General features: G+C 47.9%; 1 protein-coding gene and 2 long non-coding RNA genes across 4 annotated transcripts in view; all 3 read left to right on the top strand.

The window, feature by feature from the left end:
- Positions 1–17155, top strand: part of LOC144247087 (hydrocephalus-inducing protein homolog) — a 261188-nt gene that overhangs the window by 158835 nt on the left and 85198 nt on the right. The gene's annotated exons all lie outside the window — the stretch shown is intronic.
- Positions 5091–7638, top strand: LOC144247047 (uncharacterized). The gene is made up of 3 exons (XR_013340743.1): positions 5091–5415; positions 6376–6660; positions 7093–7638. It is a non-coding gene; the product is annotated as an uncharacterized LOC144247047 (long non-coding RNA).
- LOC144247046 (uncharacterized) lies at positions 10184–17035 on the top strand. 2 transcript variants are annotated; one of them, XR_013340742.1, is made up of 3 exons: positions 10184–10220; positions 14556–15633; positions 16594–17035. It is a non-coding gene; the product is annotated as an uncharacterized LOC144247046 (long non-coding RNA). The 2 variants fall into 2 exon arrangements; XR_013340741.1 differs by lacking the exon at positions 10184–10220 and adding an exon at positions 14205–14303.

Here is a 17155-nt window from a genome sequence, read left to right as displayed (position 1 = left end):
GCAGTAGCCAAACAGGTGAGCCGGTGCGCCTTTGTAGTGGGGGCTTTTGTCCTTTCCCTTTGAAATTTCGTCATCCTGAGGTTGAAATGGAGGGGTCAGTCCTGTGGTCCCGCCTTTTAAGAGGTTTGGATTGAGGTAAAATTCTCCCTTTTACCATTATTTGAGGCAGGCCCCTTGTTTTCTGCTCTTCTAGGGGACGCAATTGAAGGGGGGGAGCGCACGTTTCTGTGCCCTCGTTGGGGTGAGGTGAGCGCCGGAGCGTGGCGTCACTGTCGGGCCTTCAGAGGAAGGGAGCTGCAGCCGTGGCAGCGCTGGCAGGGCGGGGATCGCGCTGTGCCGCTGCATTCGGGGCGCTTCTTCTGCCCCCGGCCCGGCAGCGAAGGGTCCGGCGCGGAGCCCTGGCGGCAGTGCCGGGGCTGGCCGGGGCGGAAGGGGAGCTGGGCGCGGCTGGGCTGCCGCGGGCCCGCCGGAGCCGCGCCGGTGCGAGCCGTGCGGAGCCGAGCGGAGCTTTGGCCGGGCCGGCGGGCGGGGGAGGCGGCGCGGGCGGCGCGCCGGTGCCGGCCGGTGCCGCCGCTCCGGGCGCGGGGCTCGGGCGCCGCCGGGGCCCCCCGGGCCCGGTGCCGGCCCCGCCGGGCCGGGGGCAGCGGGCGGGGGTCTGCCGGCGCGGCGCCGCCTCTGCCTGCCGGAGGATCCGCTTTCCTGCCGGAGCCGCGCTGCGCCCGGGGCCGGGAGCGCGGCTCCGCATCTTCCAGCCTCCCTCGCTGCGGTGGTTTTGAGGAATTTATGGGATCCTTTTCTTTTGTTCGTAGTTGCTGTAGGAGAAGGGCCATGGTGTTACTTTTTGGTTGTTACGGTTCTTGCTTCAGGTGCTCATGACAAGGGGGTTTTTTTTGATTGAGTGTTGTTGGATTTCTTTTTGATCCGTTCTTATGTTTCTAAAGAATGTGTTCTTAAAGGTTTACAATGGTTTTTATGGGTCGTAGCATGAAGTAGACGTTAGGTTTTTAATTCGTTTGTGAAGGCTTTTATTAGCATGAGCATATGTAGTGTTTGTTTTGGTGGGTTTGAGGTAGTGTCCTGTAGTTAATCAGTGAGGTTTTTTTTAATATTGATTATTGCATTCTTGTTTATTATGTTATAGGGGTTTTATGCATTTGGCATATTTGATTGCCGCGTATGTTTTATTGTTGCAGAGAGTTCGGGAGTTATTAAAATTGTTACATTTCTCTTTTGGCGACGTGTTTATTTCTAGGTGGTATTTGTGTTTTGATGGTTTGAGGCATAATGGGTTTATTGAGTTAGGAATAATTATTTTGTTGTTGTTAATATATATATATATTTTTTTTTAGTTTGATGTATTTGGCTGTTGTTTATTTATTAGTTTTATTTTTGGGAACATGGGTATATGGTCTTTATGCGCAGTTATTTTATCTGGGTGGTGAATTTTTTTTCCTTCGTGGTTTCGATTTTTTAATATCTGTAATTATTTGGTGGGTTTTTTTAGTTCATTTTATAGAGCATTGGGTTCTCTTTATGAGTTAGTGTAGTGGTAGAGTTTTGGTTATTTTTTTTAGAAACGTTCGGGGTCTGTTGTATGATTTGCAGTATAGTAAGTTAGTTGGGTTTTTTTTTTTTTCATTTTAGTGGTTTTTGTGATTTGCTGTGTGGATTTCTATAGGTTGTTTTAAATGTTTGTTTCATTTTTGTGATGTGATAAGAACTGTTAGTGAAAGGAGTGTAGTGTGGGTTTTTCTGCTGGTAGTTGGTTGGCTGGTGGAGCCTTTCTGAATTTTTTGGATGGTATTGGTGGGAATTTGATGCTGTTTGTTTTGGCATTTTATTTTTAGGAATTGGATTATAACTGCAAAGTTTTAACTATAACTCTAATGAAACAAAAGAAATGCATAAATATGAAAATGGAATATAAACCTTCAATTTTAAATATAAACGGAATACATATAAATAAAACATGTAACATAAATAATGTTATCCATTACTATTAGGTATTATATTGTTTGATATAGAGTATTTTATATGTATATATAAATACATATAAATAGAGATTATAAATACAAGCAAAATAACCATATAGAGTTGTATAATTAATTCGTGTGGATATATAAATATAAAAATTACAAAATAATAGAAATCAATGCAGTACATAATGCATATTTTACAGTATATGTGTTATTATAACACATTATATGTCATAAATATTATATATCAAAATATAGTACCTCAATATATTGTGATAGAAGATATAAGTACTATTAAAAATAAAATATAGAAATATTTAAATATCGTTTAAAATAAAGGGGATTTTTATTTTCTATTTGGTAGTAGGTAGGGGTTTTATTACAAAAATTATAAATATAAATAAAATAAAATTAGAAATCTATGTGTAGAAATATATCCTAAATACATTAAGATCTATATAAAAATTCAGTGGTAAGTAAATATAAGTATTAGCAGTATGTACGAAATAGAGTTTAAATAATAATTTATCTATCTTGCTACCTTATAATATATATAATATATATTTATAAATACATCAGTGTAAAGTAGAAATACAAATGTGACTATAATGATGAAAAATTATATGAATAATCAAGTATTGCTTATAGACAGAGCTTTTTTTTTTAAATTTGGTTAGAGACAGGGCTTTAATAGAAAAAATATGAATATACATTTTATTTTGATATCGTTCTAAATATGGAAATATATATTCGATGTATACAGATATATATAAAAATATAAAAAAATAAAAATAAGTATTAGGAAGAGATAGGCTATAAATAACATCATACATCAATCTACATTTAAAATGTAAATTTGAATATAAATGCAAAAAATAGAGATAAATGTAAACGGAGCTTAAATAATGGGATTTTTTTAAAGATTTTGACTTGGATGGAGGCAGGGGTTTATTTTAAGCAATATAAACCTTCTAGAAATCTAAATCTAACTATAGAAATATATAAGCAATACATTAAGATATGTACTAAAATAGAATAAAATATAATAGAAATAAATGTAAGAAATTATAAAAATTCAGTTATACATCAATATACATTATAAATCCGAATGTGAATATAAATATGAAAAATATAAAAATAAAATACATTGAAATGCAGTTTAAAAGAAAAGGTTTTTTCTTTTGGTTCTTGTTGGGTTAGAGGCAAGGGGTTTTTTTTTGTTGGCGTTCTTTTCCGCGCGGGATATTTTGGGGCATTTGCTACCGAGGATGTTCCGGAGGGGACGGCGCCCGTTCTTTTTGCCGCCTGCCCCGCCCGCGGCCCCGAGGCGAGCGGCGGCCCCCGGCGGTGGCGGGCGGCAGTGCTGCCGCCTTGTGGACAGAGGTGGGTACTACAGACACAGCCCGCGGGCGCCATCTTGGGAGTGGCTTGGCGCGGACTCGGCTTGACCTTCTCAAGAGGGTGCAAAAACGAGGACAAGAAAGTCGAGGACCCGTGTCTGTTTTCCACACTGCCTGAATTGCCCGCACCGCCGGCGCCCCCCTAGGGGATTTTCCGCGGCAGTTCTGGTGCCGTGCACACGGGCTGTGGGGTCAGCAGCACCGCGAGCCTGCGGGATTTTGGCACGAGCCGACAGGCATCGGCAAAACGCCTGTCTCCGTCAAGGTCCTCACGGGCCGCCATCTTGCGAGTGCTTGTCGCGCACTCTCTTGACAAGTGCTGCCGCCTTGTGGACAGAGGGTGGTACTGCAGCCCCCCAGCCAGCGCCCGGCAAAACCACCGAGACGGGGCGGGAGCGAGCGGCGAGTGGGGCGGTGTCTGTGAGTGAGGGGAGGGCTGAAGGCGGCTCAGCGGCGGCGAGGATGGCGGCGAGGGCAGCCCGGTGGGGCCGGTGCCGGCGGGCGGCGGAGGCGCGGTCGCAGCGCTCCCGGGCCGCGGCCGAGCGGCATCGGAGCAGGGCTGCGCCGCCTTTCCCGGCCCCGCGCCCCTCTCCAGACGCCGGGAGCGGCCGCGTGCCGGAAAATGCCGCCGGGGCGGCGGAGCGGGGCCCTGGCTCTGCCCGCCCCTCCTGCCGCCCTCCTTGGAATGGTTCGAGGCGTTATGGGTTTATTGAGGTAGGAATAATTATTTTGTTGTTGTTAATTTAATGTGGGTTTTTTTTTATTTGTTTGTTTTTGTCGTTTGATGTATTTGGTTTGTAGAGCAGGAACTGCAGACAGAATCCTGCAGAAGTAATATGGAATTTGTCCTCCCAAAACCCACCCGGCTTCAAACCACTTTCAGCACGTGGTCTTCCTTAGCAGCACATGGTTCCCCCATGCTTGAGAGGCGCTGCACTCTACTTTTCTCTCCACCTTTGCTGACAGATCCTGCTGAAGGCTGAGGACAAAGCCCTACCGCTACACGGACAAAGCAGCAGACCTGGTTCGGGAAGCCAGCGTGCTCCAGGTTGCTACAGGACTCTGATCAAACATCAGCATCCCCGTCTCTCACATTGATGGTATGTGGTAACCCCTTAAGAACAGAACTCCACGACTTGGGGCTACCTTTTCTAACCCTAAGCAACAAACTGGGGATGGATAACTCTAGAGATCCTGTTATGTAAGGATCTCCAGGATTCAGCCCTCCATGTGTCCTTGGAATCAGCAGAGTTTCCACTTTACTCCCAGACGTAATTTTTGATGTGGTTGTGCCACTTTAACGGTATTTGAAATCTCTCTTCGTGTTCTTGCAGCAGCATTATTGAACTACAATGGAAATGTAGTCCTGCCTGAAGCTGTTCACAGAATCGTGGAATCCCAGAAGGGTTTGGATGGGAAGGCACCTTTTTTTAAAGCTCATCCCGTTCCACCCCCTGCCATGGGCAGGGACACCTTCCACCATGCCAGGGTGCTCTAAGCCCTGTCCAGCCTGGCCTTGGACACTTCCATGGATCCGGGGGCAGCCACAGCTTCTCTGGGCAACCTGTGCTGGACAGCAGCTTTGAAAGGCAGAATGAAGTACAGCTGTGATTTTTGTGCTGCCCCCAACATTGTATTGCCTGGCAAATGTGCCTTTGAATTTTTTTTTTTTTTTTTTTTTTTAAGGTTTTCTTGTTTGTTTTGTTTGCTTTCTTTTTTTTTTTTTTTTTTTTTTTTTTGTTGTTTTGTTTTTGGGTTTTTTTGGGAACTAAAAAGATACCTTGTGTTCCTGGAATGTTGCATTCTACCTCTGTTGTTTTCCCAGTTAGTCTGGATCCTCTGCTTACATTTTTTCCTTCACTTATTAGATGTCGTGGATATGCTGGCTGTTCTGATGGAGGGCAGTGATGGCTTAGATGAGGAAATTGTGTTCTCTTTAAATGAAGGCGTGATTATCCAGACATTTCCCTTCAGTGCTGTTGTCCCTGCTGCATTAGCAGCCAGGAATATGCTGTTGCTTCAGTCTGAAAACGGAACAGGTACAGTTTTTTTTTTTTATGTTTTATGTGTCGTTTCTAGCAGTGGAGTGAAAGTGGCATCATTTCTACTCTCTTGTAATAATTTTTTACCGTTTATAATTTTTTACCTTGAGGCATGTTATTACCTTCCCTGCAAGCAGAAGGAGGTGCAGATTGATGGTGTTTTGTGCTCAAGAGGGGCATTGAAGCTCTGTAGGTGCTTCTGCCCTAATTCCCTGACCCTGAAGAGAAGGGACACTGTCCCTGCATGGACAGTCTTGGTCTGGAAGTAGTTGGCCTCAGTAACACAGCGTTTTAAGGGCAGAGCATGGCGATCAGGAGAGGAAGGTGTTTCCCGTGCCTGTGGGCAGCTCTTCCCGAGATCAGGGAGAGGGGACTGCCTTGTTAAGTAGGAAATGGATGCGTTTCCCAAGGAAAACTTCAGAAATTAAGCTCCAGGGGCAAATACTGCGAGGTTCTACTACCTCCTTGAGGACAGCGTTAAAACCACAGGGGCATCAGCAGGGCTTGGAACAGGACTGGCCAACCGCAGAGCACCTCACGAAGCCCTGTCTGTGTATGTGGCAGTCGAGTAGCACCTGGGGGGTGCTGAAAGTCCCAGTTCTGACAGAAAACTCTGTTTAACTTGTACACGTTGGCTGGGTGTATCCCCCCAGTACAGCTCGGTTCTTCTCTGAGGCGGTGCCTGGCAGGGTGTCTCCCTGTAAAGAGACGGGCGTGTTTTTGGCACAAGACAGCGAAGGTGGATTGTTTGCTTCAGCAGGAGCTGATGATGTCTGGAGGGTTTTTCAGGTACCTCTGCAGTCAGGAGCACGTGTCTAGGTCACTGCGAACACTTTTTGATCTCGTTCAGTTCTTTTCTGCGTGAGGCTCTGTGGGCTGCTGGCAAGGCCCAAAGTAAGGAAGGTTGCCCCAGTGTCCGTGCTCATGTCAATAGTTTAATTTATTTGGCTTTTCTAGGAGCAGATGTCGTGGAGGACTTTGTTGCTGTTTTCACTGGCCTCCTGCACTCTCCGAGAGAGCCCCTTTCTCCCTGCTTGACGTTCCAGCTCTGTGACAAAGCTGCTAAGTATCCTCAGCTCTACCAGTTTAACCGATACTATAGACTCTGGATGCCCAAGTAGTCCCAGGAACCTGTGGTATGGAATACCTGAAGTCACTGAATTCTTGAGCCAGTATTCCTATAAAATCCTCACAGTTGACAGAGGTTACATTTCCATCAGGAACAGCGTTTTTATTGAGGAGGTAATTCTGCATCCTTGTTGATCGTGCTGGGGACACACGTTTGCTCCAGGGCTTTTCTCTGATGACACAAGAGGTCTCTGTGGTGTTTGGGAGGCGATACCAGGCCTCAGGGCTCATACAGAGACTCCTCAGCAGGCACAGCAGAGCCTGGTGTGCGCTGTGGCCTCTGTTTACAGTGCCCGGAGTTCCCCCAGGTGGGTGGAGGATCACAGGCCCCTGGGCTGGGTTTGGTGAGTTTTTCTCAGTTCAGCAGTGTGAACACTCCAGATACCCCTGGGGACACTACTGGACAGCTCTGTTCTAGCAGGACTGCACGCCTGTGCTCCCAGAGCTTCAGTTCAGAGCTCATCTCAAACCAAAGGTGGCTGAAGAGACTTTTGTTTCATACTCATCACTGTTTTTCTCTTACGCTTTTTGTTTCGCTTTAAACAGTTTGAAAACCACAAGGAGGTCAGGCAAGAGCCTTCTGTGGCACCGGATTCTGTATTTGCTACTTTGCTGAAGGGAGCCTGGGAGAGAGGAAGCAGTACCTTCCTGGAAGATGGTGTTCAGACAAAGTGGAGAGACTTGGCTTCCCGGCTCCCCCCACCTGAGCAGCTTTTGTTGGGAGTAAAGCACGTGCTGCTGTACCTTAAACCTACAGTGGAGAACTTCAGCAGATAATACTGTAGTGATGCTTGGTTTACTTTATGGCACAAGTTACAAATGACTCAGCTGCTAAAACTTAGGTTCCAGTGCTGTAGCTCTTTTTCCTCGACTCGCCTCCGAGGGTACGCAGCACCATACAAAACTGCACCTAATTTGTAAACAAATGTCAGTTGTTCTGATTATTGAAGCTGGGCTTTATTCAGTTGTGTGTGCTGTGGCCAGGTCCTTTGTACAAATAGTATACGGAGGGTGGGGAAACCAGAACTGCACATTCCTTGTGATATGTATGGGATTTTGGGGGGGGTTAAATGAAAAGGAGATGCAAAATGAGGGAATTGCTTTTAGATGTAACTATTCTTGTCCTAAAGGAGCCATCAGCTCTGTCCCGAGAGTTGAGTTACAAGTGTGTGTTGAAAGAGCCGCAAGCCTTTAGGGGCTGCAATTTGTGTGCCCTGGAATGAGGTGCCCTGAGGAAATGTGTGAGCCGGAGGGAGCCGAGCTGTGGGAGTGGGCGAATGGAGGCGGGTGCGGGCGGGAATAGCCGAGCGTGGCCGAAAGTGGCCGGGAGGGCCCGTGGAGGCGAGTGGAGCCGAGCTGCGCCGAAGAGGCGAGTGGGGCCGAATGCGGTCGGAAATAGCCGAGCTTAGCCGAAAGTAACCGAAGCTGGCCGAGGAGCCGAGCGTAGCCGAGCGGCTCCGAGTACAGCCGAGGCGAGCCGAGCTTTGCCGAAGAGGCTAATCGAGCCGAATGCGGCTGGTAATAGCCGAGCGTGGCCCAAAGTAGCCGAAGCTGGCCGAGGAGCCGAGTCCAGCCGAACCGAGCCGAGCTCGGCCGAGCGCAGCAGCCCGGGCAGGGCGGGGCGCCGGGGCGGAGCCGGGGCGCTGGGAGGATCCCCTCCTGTCCCTCTCTCTACCGCTCCATCCTCCTCCCCGTATTCCCCTCAGTTACCTCTCTTTCCCCCGTTTCCGTGTCCCCCCCCAAACTCGGCTCCTTCCTGTCCTGTCCCTGCCCTGCTCCTCCGTTCCATTCCCCCTCTCTCCCTCCTCTGTTCACCGTCCCTCTTCCTCCCCTGCCGGCCTTTCCCTTCCCCGCCCGCTTTCCTCCGCAGCCCGTCCTCCCTCCCCGACCTTTCGCATGCCCCGCTCTCCCTCCTCTCTTCCCGTCGCCCCTTCGCTTCTTTCCCCCGCAGCCGCGGGGCTCGGGGCGCCGGAGAATAAAGCCCCGAGGGCCGGAGCCCGGCGCCCCCCGGGCCTTGCGGGAGTCCCCGCACGGGGCCGGAGGCTCTCGGCGGATCCCCCGCGCCGCTCGGACCCCGCCCCGGCGCTGCCGGACCTGCGGCTCCGCCGGCATCGCGCTGCGAGCGGCCCCCGCTCTGTGCCGTGCCGGCCGTGCCGCGTCCCCGCCGCCTCTGCCGCTCCCTCTTTCTGCCCCTGGCCCGCGACAGCGAGGCGGGGCAGGAGCTTCGAGCCTTCTGGGGGCTGCCCCCCCTTCCTTGTTGCGGCGGAGTCCCTTTCTGGGGGGATGGACGCGTGGGAAGGGCTGGAAGGGAGTGCTGGGCTGCTGTCCGGGGCAGTTGGACTCGTCCTGTGCCTTCTTCGGGAGTCAGGGTTAGGGGCTGAAGACTCGGGGCTCTGATGTCATTTGGGGCACCCCAAGGTCGCTAGGAGAGGGACGCACACTGCGGTGGGGGAGCGGGTGGGTGGCAGATGAGAGGGGGGGTCACGCTGGGTGCCGTCCCGCAGAGGGACCCAAAGCTACCCCAAAATTCCCAGGGAGGGGTGTGTGTAGAATACTAAAACCTGGCAAGTGTTTCTTTTTCACAGGTATTGGTAAAGAATAGGAAGCTATGGCTAAACTAATTTGAAAAGAAGCCCTCTCTCGATCCACTCATTTGTACCCAGGAATGTAGGAAACTCTGACTGTGGATGGGCAGTAGTTTTGAAAATCATGCCGTAGCCTTTTTCTCTAGGAACGAACCAAGCGAGTGCCCTGAAACCAGCGGAGCAGCTGCAGGGGCTAAATGGAACAGAAAGGGCTCCCCGGCACCTTTTGCCTCCGTTCTCTGCCATTCCTCAAAACGTGTCGCAGCCCCGGAAGAGGCGTTTGTCATTCCAGCCTGCCAAAATAAAGACCTGTAAAATCCTAGCTCTGCCTTTTGTTTAACGTGTTCTTACTTTCTATTTATGTCATCACAGAAAGCAAGGAAAGAAGAAATGTGACTGGTTCCCACTATTGCTCCATGCAGGCATTTTTAAAGGCTTCTGTACTTCTATCCTCTTTTTCCACTCCAAGCTTCATTTTTCCCCTCCTTTTTCGAGGTCTGCTGCTTTGGGTGTCCCAAGGAGGGCTGGGTTCCTCAGCAGGGGTCTTAGGAGTTGGTGCTGATTCTGCTTTTCCACAGATATATCAAAGTGTGCTACCAAAGTGACTATTTTCTCCAGGGGAAAGCTTTCTCTCAATGACCATCAATGCATGTATGTGTTTTAATCGTGTAACCAGATGGATTAAGAAAAGCTGACACCCGTAGCAGATTTCTGTTGGATCTGTGTCTGTGAGAAGTGCGCTGTGTGCTGGAGAGGGAGAGACGCTGTTGGAGAGTGGCAACAGCGGCAGGTGTGAGCTGTTAGGATGATGGGGGCTCAGAGCAGCCCCAGGTGTGAGCTGTGAGGATGATGAGGAGGGGGCGGCTCCTCCGGGGGCTGATTTAGGGGGTTTTCCTCACATCGCTTTTGCACGGAGCTGCTGGAGAAGAGGAGTTTATGGGGGGCTCCCGGGGCTGTCTCCTGGAAGGACGGTGAGTGCTTCGGACGGGGTCTGGGGGATCACCTGGATATGCACTTGGAGACGTGGAGCATTGCTCAAAGGAGGAGCCGAGGGACAAACCCTTGTGCCGAGAAGCAGTAGCCAAACAGGTGAGCCGGTGCGCCTTTGTAGTGGGGGCTTTTGTCCTTTCCCTTTGAAATTTCGTCATCCTGAGGTTGAAATGGAGGGGTCAGTCCTGTGGTCCCGCCTTTTAAGAGGTTTGGATTGAGGTAAAATTCTCCCTTTTACCATTATTTGAGGCAGGCCCCTTGTTTTCTGCTCTTCTAGGGGACGCAATTGAAGGGGGGGAGCGCACGTTTCTGTGCCCTCGTTGGGGTGAGGTGAGCGCCGGAGCGTGGCGTCACTGTCGGGCCTTCAGAGGAAGGGAGCTGCAGCCGTGGCAGCGCTGGCAGGGCGGGGATCGCGCTGTGCCGCTGCATTCGGGGCGCTTCTTCTGCCCCCGGCCCGGCAGCGAAGGGTCCGGCGCGGAGCCCTGGCGGCAGTGCCGGGGCTGGCCGGGGCGGAAGGGGAGCTGGGCGCGGCTGGGCTGCCGCGGGCCCGCCGGAGCCGCGCCGGTGCGAGCCGTGCGGAGCCGAGCGGAGCTTTGGCCGGGCCGGCGGGCGGGGGAGGCGGCGCGGGCGGCGCGCCGGTGCCGGCCGGTGCCGCCGCTCCGGGCGCGGGGCTCGGGCGCCGCCGGGGCCCCCCGGGCCCGGTGCCGGCCCCGCCGGGCCGGGGGCAGCGGGCGGGGGTCTGCCGGCGCGGCGCCGCCTCTGCCTGCCGGAGGATCCGCTTTCCTGCCGGAGCCGCGCTGCGCCCGGGGCCGGGAGCGCGGCTCCGCATCTTCCAGCCTCCCTCGCTGCGGTGGTTTTGAGGAATTTATGGGATCCTTTTCTTTTGTTCGTAGTTGCTGTAGGAGAAGGGCCATGGTGTTACTTTTTGGTTGTTACGGTTCTTGCTTCAGGTGCGCATGACAAGGGGGTTTTTTTTGATTGAGTGTTGTTGGATTTCTTTTTGATCCGTTCTTATGTTTCTAAAGAATGTGTTCTTAAAGGTTTACAATGGTTTTTATGGGTCGTAGCATGAAGTAGACGTTAGGTTTTTAATTCGTTTGTGAAGGCTTTTATTAGCATGAGCATATGTAGTGTTTGTTTTGGTGGGTTTGAGGTAGTGTCCTGTAGTTAATCAGTGAGGTTTTTTTTAATATTGATTATTGCATTCTTGTTTATTATGTTATAGGGGTTTTATGCATTTGGCATATTTGATTGCCGCGTATGTTTTATTGTTGCAGAGAGTTCGGGAGTTATTAAAATTGTTACATTTCTCTTTTGGCGACGTGTTTATTTCTAGGTGGTATTTGTGTTTTGATGGTTTGAGGCATAATGGGTTTATTGAGTTAGGAATAATTATTTTGTTGTTGTTAATATATATATATATTTTTTTTTAGTTTGATGTATTTGGTTGTTGTTTATTTATTAGTTTTATTTTTGGGAACATGGGTATATCTATGGTGGGTCTTTATGCGCAGTTATTTTATCTGGGTGGTGAATTTTTTTTCCTTCGTGGTTTCGATTTTTTAATATCTGTAATTATTTGGTGGGTTTTTTTAGTTCATTTTATAGAGCATTGGGTTCTCTTTATGAGTTAGTGTAGTGGTAGAGTTTTGGTTATTTTTTTTAGAAACGTTCGGGGTCTGTTGTATGATTTGCAGTATAGTAAGTTAGTTGGGTTTTTTTTTTTTTCATTTTAGTGGTTTTTGTGATTTGCTGTGTGGATTTCTATAGGTTGTTTTAAATGTTTGTTTCATTTTTGTGATGTGATAAGAACTGTTAGTGAAAGGAGTGTAGTGTGGGTTTTTCTGCTGGTAGTTGGTTGGCTGGTGGAGCCTTTCTGAATTTTTTGGATGGTATTGGTGGGAATTTGATGCTGTTTGTTTTGGCATTTTATTTTTAGGAATTGGATTATAACTGCAAAGTTTTAACTATAACTCTAATGAAACAAAAGAAATGCATAAATATGAAAATGGAATATAAACCTTCAATTTTAAATATAAACGGAATACATATAAATAAAACATGTAACATAAATAATGTTATCCATTACTATTAGGTATTATATTGTTTGATATAGAGTATTTTATATGTATATATAAATACATATAAATAGAGATTATAAATACAAGCAAAATAACCATATAGAGTTGTATAATTAATTCGTGTGGATATATAAATATAAAAATTACAAAATAATAGAAATCAATGCAGTACATAATGCATATTTTACAGTATATGTGTTATTATAACACATTATATGTCATAAATATTATATATCAAAATATAGTACCTCAATATATTGTGATAGAAGATATAAGTACTATTAAAAATAAAATATAGAAATATTTAAATATCGTTTAAAATAAAGGGGATTTTTATTTTCTATTTGGTAGTAGGTAGGGGTTTTATTACAAAAATTATAAATATAAATAAAATAAAATTAGAAATCTATGTGTAGAAATATATCCTAAATACATTAAGATCTATATAAAAATTCAGTGGTAAGTAAATATAAGTATTAGCAGTATGTACGAAATAGAGTTTAAATAATAATTTATCTATCTTGCTACCTTATAATATATATAATATATATTTATAAATACATCAGTGTAAAGTAGAAATACAAATGTGACTATAATGATGAAAAATTATATGAATAATCAAGTATTGCTTATAGACAGAGCTTTTTTTTTTAAATTTGGTTAGAGACAGGGCTTTAATAGAAAAAATATGAATATACATTTTATTTTGATATCGTTCTAAATATGGAAATATATATTCGATGTATACAGATATATATAAAAATATAAAAAAATAAAAATAAGTATTAGGAAGAGATAGGCTATAAATAACATCATACATCAATCTACATTTAAAATGTAAATTTGAATATAAATGCAAAAAATAGAGATAAATGTAAACGGAGCTTAAATAATGGGATTTTTTTAAAGATTTTGACTTGGATGGAGGCAGGGGTTTATTTTAAGCAATATAAACCTTCTAGAAATCTAAATCTAACTATAGAAATATATAAGCAATACATTAAGATATGTACTAAAATAGAATAAAATATAATAGAAATAAATGTAAGAAATTATAAAAATTCAGTTATACATCAATATACATTATAAATCCGAATGTGAATATAAATATGAAAAATATAAAAATAAAATACATTGAAATGCAGTTTAAAAGAAAAGGTTTTTTCTTTTGGTTCTTGTTGGGTTAGAGGCAAGGGGTTTTTTTTTGTTGGCGTTCTTTTCCGCGCGGGATATTTTGGGGCATTTGCTACCGAGGATGTTCCGGAGGGGACGGCGCCCGTTCTTTTTGCCGCCTGCCCCGCCCGCGGCCCCGAGGCGAGCGGCGGCCCCCGGCGGTGGCGGGCGGCAGTGCTGCCGCCTTGTGGACAGAGGTGGGTACTACAGACACAGCCCGCGGGCGCCATCTTGGGAGTGGCTTGGCGCGGACTCGGCTTGACCTTCTCAAGAGGGTGCAAAAACGAGGACAAGAAAGTCGAGGACCCGTGTCTGTTTTCCACACTGCCTGAATTGCCCGCACCGCCGGCGCCCCCCTAGGGGATTTTCCGCGGCAGTTCTGGTGCCGTGCACACGGGCTGTGGGGTCAGCAGCACCGCGAGCCTGCGGGATTTTGGCACGAGCCGACAGGCATCGGCAAAACGCCTGTCTCCGTCAAGGTCCTCACGGGCCGCCATCTTGCGAGTGCTTGTCGCGCACTCTCTTGACAAGTGCTGCCGCCTTGTGGACAGAGGGTGGTACTGCAGCCCCCCAGCCAGCGCCCGGCAAAACCACCGAGACGGGGCGGGAGCGAGCGGCGAGTGGGGCGGTGTCTGTGAGTGAGGGGAGGGCTGAAGGCGGCTCAGCGGCGGCGAGGATGGCGGCGAGGGCAGCCCGGTGGGGCCGGTGCCGGCGGGCGGCGGAGGCGCGGTCGCAGCGCTCCCGGGCCGCGGCCGAGCGGCATCGGAGCAGGGCTGCGCCGCCTTTCCCGGCCCCGCGCCCCTCTCCAGACGCCGGGAGCGGCCGCGTGCCGGAAAATGCCGCCGGGGCGGCGGAGCGGGGCCCTGGCTCTGCCCGCCCCTCCTGCCGCCCTCCCTGGAATGGTTCGAGGCGTTATGGGTTTATTGAGGTAGGAATAATTATTTTGTTGTTGTTAATTTAATGTGGGTTTTTTTTTATTTGTTTGTTTTTGTCGTTTGATGTATTTGGTTTGTAGAGCAGGAACTGCAGACAGAATCCTGCAGAAGTAATATGGAATTTGTCCTCCCAAAACCCACCCGGCTTCAAACCACTTTCAGCACGTGGTCTTCCTTAGCAGCACATGGTTCCCCCATGCTTGAGAGGCGCTGCACTCTACTTTTCTCTCCACCTTTGCTGACAGATCCTGCTGAAGGCTGAGGACAAAGCCCTACCGCTACACGGACAAAGCAGCAGACCTGGTTCGGGAAGCCAGCGTGCTCCAGGTTGCTACAGGACTCTGATCAAACATCAGCATCCCCGTCTCTCACATTGATGGTATGTGGTAACCCCTTAAGAACAGAACTCCACGACTTGGGGCTACCTTTTCTAACCCTAAGCAACAAACTGGGGATGGATAACTCTAGAGATCCTGTTATGTAAGGATCTCCAGGATTCAGCCCTCCATGTGTCCTTGGAATCAGCAGAGTTTCCACTTTACTCCCAGACGTAATTTTTGATGTGGTTGTGCCACTTTAACGGTATTTGAAATCTCTCTTCGTGTTCTTGCAGCAGCATTATTGAACTACAATGGAAATGTAGTCCTGCCTGAAGCTGTTCACAGAATCGTGGAATCCCAGAAGGGTTTGGATGGGAAGGCACCTTTTTTTAAAGCTCATCCCGTTCCACCCCCTGCCATGGGCAGGGACACCTTCCACCATGCCAGGGTGCTCTAAGCCCTGTCCAGCCTGGCCTTGGACACTTCCATGGATCCGGGGGCAGCCACAGCTTCTCTGGGCAACCTGTGCTGGACAGCAGCTTTGAAAGGCAGAATGAAGTACAGCTGTGATTTTTGTGCTGCCCCCAACATTGTATTGCCTGGCAAATGTGCCTTTGAATTTTTTTTTTTTTTTTTTTTTTTAAGGTTTTCTTGTTTGTTTTGTTTGCTTTCGTTTTTTTTTTTTTTTTTTTTTTTTTTTTTTGTTGTTTTGTTTTTGGGTTTTTTTGGGAACTAAAAAGATACCTTGTGTTCCTGGAATGTTGCATTCTACCTCTGTTGTTTTCCCAGTTAGTCTGGATCCTCTGCTTACATTTTTTCCTTCACTTATTAGATGTCGTGGATATGCTGGCTGTTCTGATGGAGGGCAGTGATGGCTTAGATGAGGAAATTGTGTTCTCTTTAAATGAAGGCGTGATTATCCAGACATTTCCCTTCAGTGCTGTTGTCCCTGCTGCATTAGCAGCCAGGAATATGCTGTTGCTTCAGTCTGAAAACGGAACAGGTACAGTTTTTTTTTTTTATGTTTTATGTGTCGTTTCTAGCAGTGGAGTGAAAGTGGCATCATTTCTACTCTCTTGTAATAATTTTTTACCGTTTATAATTTTTTACCTTGAGGCATGTTATTACCTTCCCTGCAAGCAGAAGGAGGTGCAGATTGATGGTGTTTTGTGCTCAAGAGGGGCATTGAAGCTCTGTAGGTGCTTCTGCCCTAATTCCCTGACCCTGAAGAGAAGGGACACTGTCCCTGCATGGACAGTCTTGGTCTGGAAGTAGTTGGCCTCAGTAACACAGCGTTTTAAGGGCAGAGCATGGCGATCAGGAGAGGAAGGTGTTTCCCGTGCCTGTGGGCAGCTCTTCCCGAGATCAGGGAGAGGGGACTGCCTTGTTAAGTAGGAAATGGATGCGTTTCCCAAGGAAAACTTCAGAAATTAAGCTCCAGGGGCAAATACTGCGAGGTTCTACTACCTCCTTGAGGACAGCGTTAAAACCACAGGGGCATCAGCAGGGCTTGGAACAGGACTGGCCAACCGCAGAGCACCTCACGAAGCCCTGTCTGTGTATGTGGCAGTCGAGTAGCACCTGGGGGGTGCTGAAAGTCCCAGTTCTGACAGAAAACTCTGTTTAACTTGTACACGTTGGCTGGGTGTATCCCCCCAGTACAGCTCGGTTCTTCTCTGAGGCGGTGCCTGGCAGGGTGTCTCCCTGTAAAGAGACGGGCGTGTTTTTGGCACAAGACAGCGAAGGTGGATTGTTTGCTTCAGCAGGAGCTGATGATGTCTGGAGGGTTTTTCAGGTACCTCTGCAGTCAGGAGCACGTGTCTAGGTCACTGCGAACACTTTTTGATCTCGTTCAGTTCTTTTCTGCGTGAGGCTCTGTGGGCTGCTGGCAAGGCCCAAAGTAAGGAAGGTTGCCCCAGTGTCCGTGCTCATGTCAATAGTTTAATTTATTTGGCTTTTCTAGGAGCAGATGTCGTGGAGGACTTTGTTGCTGTTTTCACTGGCCTCCTGCACTCTCCGAGAGAGCCCCTTTCTCCCTGCTTGACGTTCCAGCTCTGTGACAAAGCTGCTAAGTATCCTCAGCTCTACCAGTTTAACCGATACTATAGACTCTGGATGCCCAAGTAGTCCCAGGAACCTGTGGTATGGAATACCTGAAGTCACTGAATTCTTGAGCCAGTATTCCTATAAAATCCTCACAGTTGACAGAGGTTACATTTCCATCAGGAACAGCGTTTTTATTGAGGAGGTAATTCTGCATCCTTGTTGATCGTGCTGGGGACACACGTTTGCTCCAGGGCTTTTCTCTGATGACACAAGAGGTCTCTGTGGTGTTTGGGAGGCGATACCAGGCCTCAGGGCTCATACAGAGACTCCTCAGCAGGCACAGCAGAGCCTGGTGTGCGCTGTGGCCTCTGTTTACAGTGCCCGGAGTTCCCCCAGGTGGGTGGAGGATCACAGGCCCCTGGGCTGGGTTTGGTGAGTTTTTCTCAGTTCAGCAGTGTGAACACTCCAGATACCCCTGG

Source organism: Lonchura striata, chromosome 13, assembly GCF_046129695.1.
Source record: "Lonchura striata isolate bLonStr1 chromosome 13, bLonStr1.mat, whole genome shotgun sequence".
NCBI lineage: Eukaryota > Metazoa > Chordata > Aves > Passeriformes > Estrildidae > Lonchura > Lonchura striata.
Note: the sequence above shows the minus strand (reverse complement) of the source record. Positions and strands in the feature narration are given on the sequence as shown.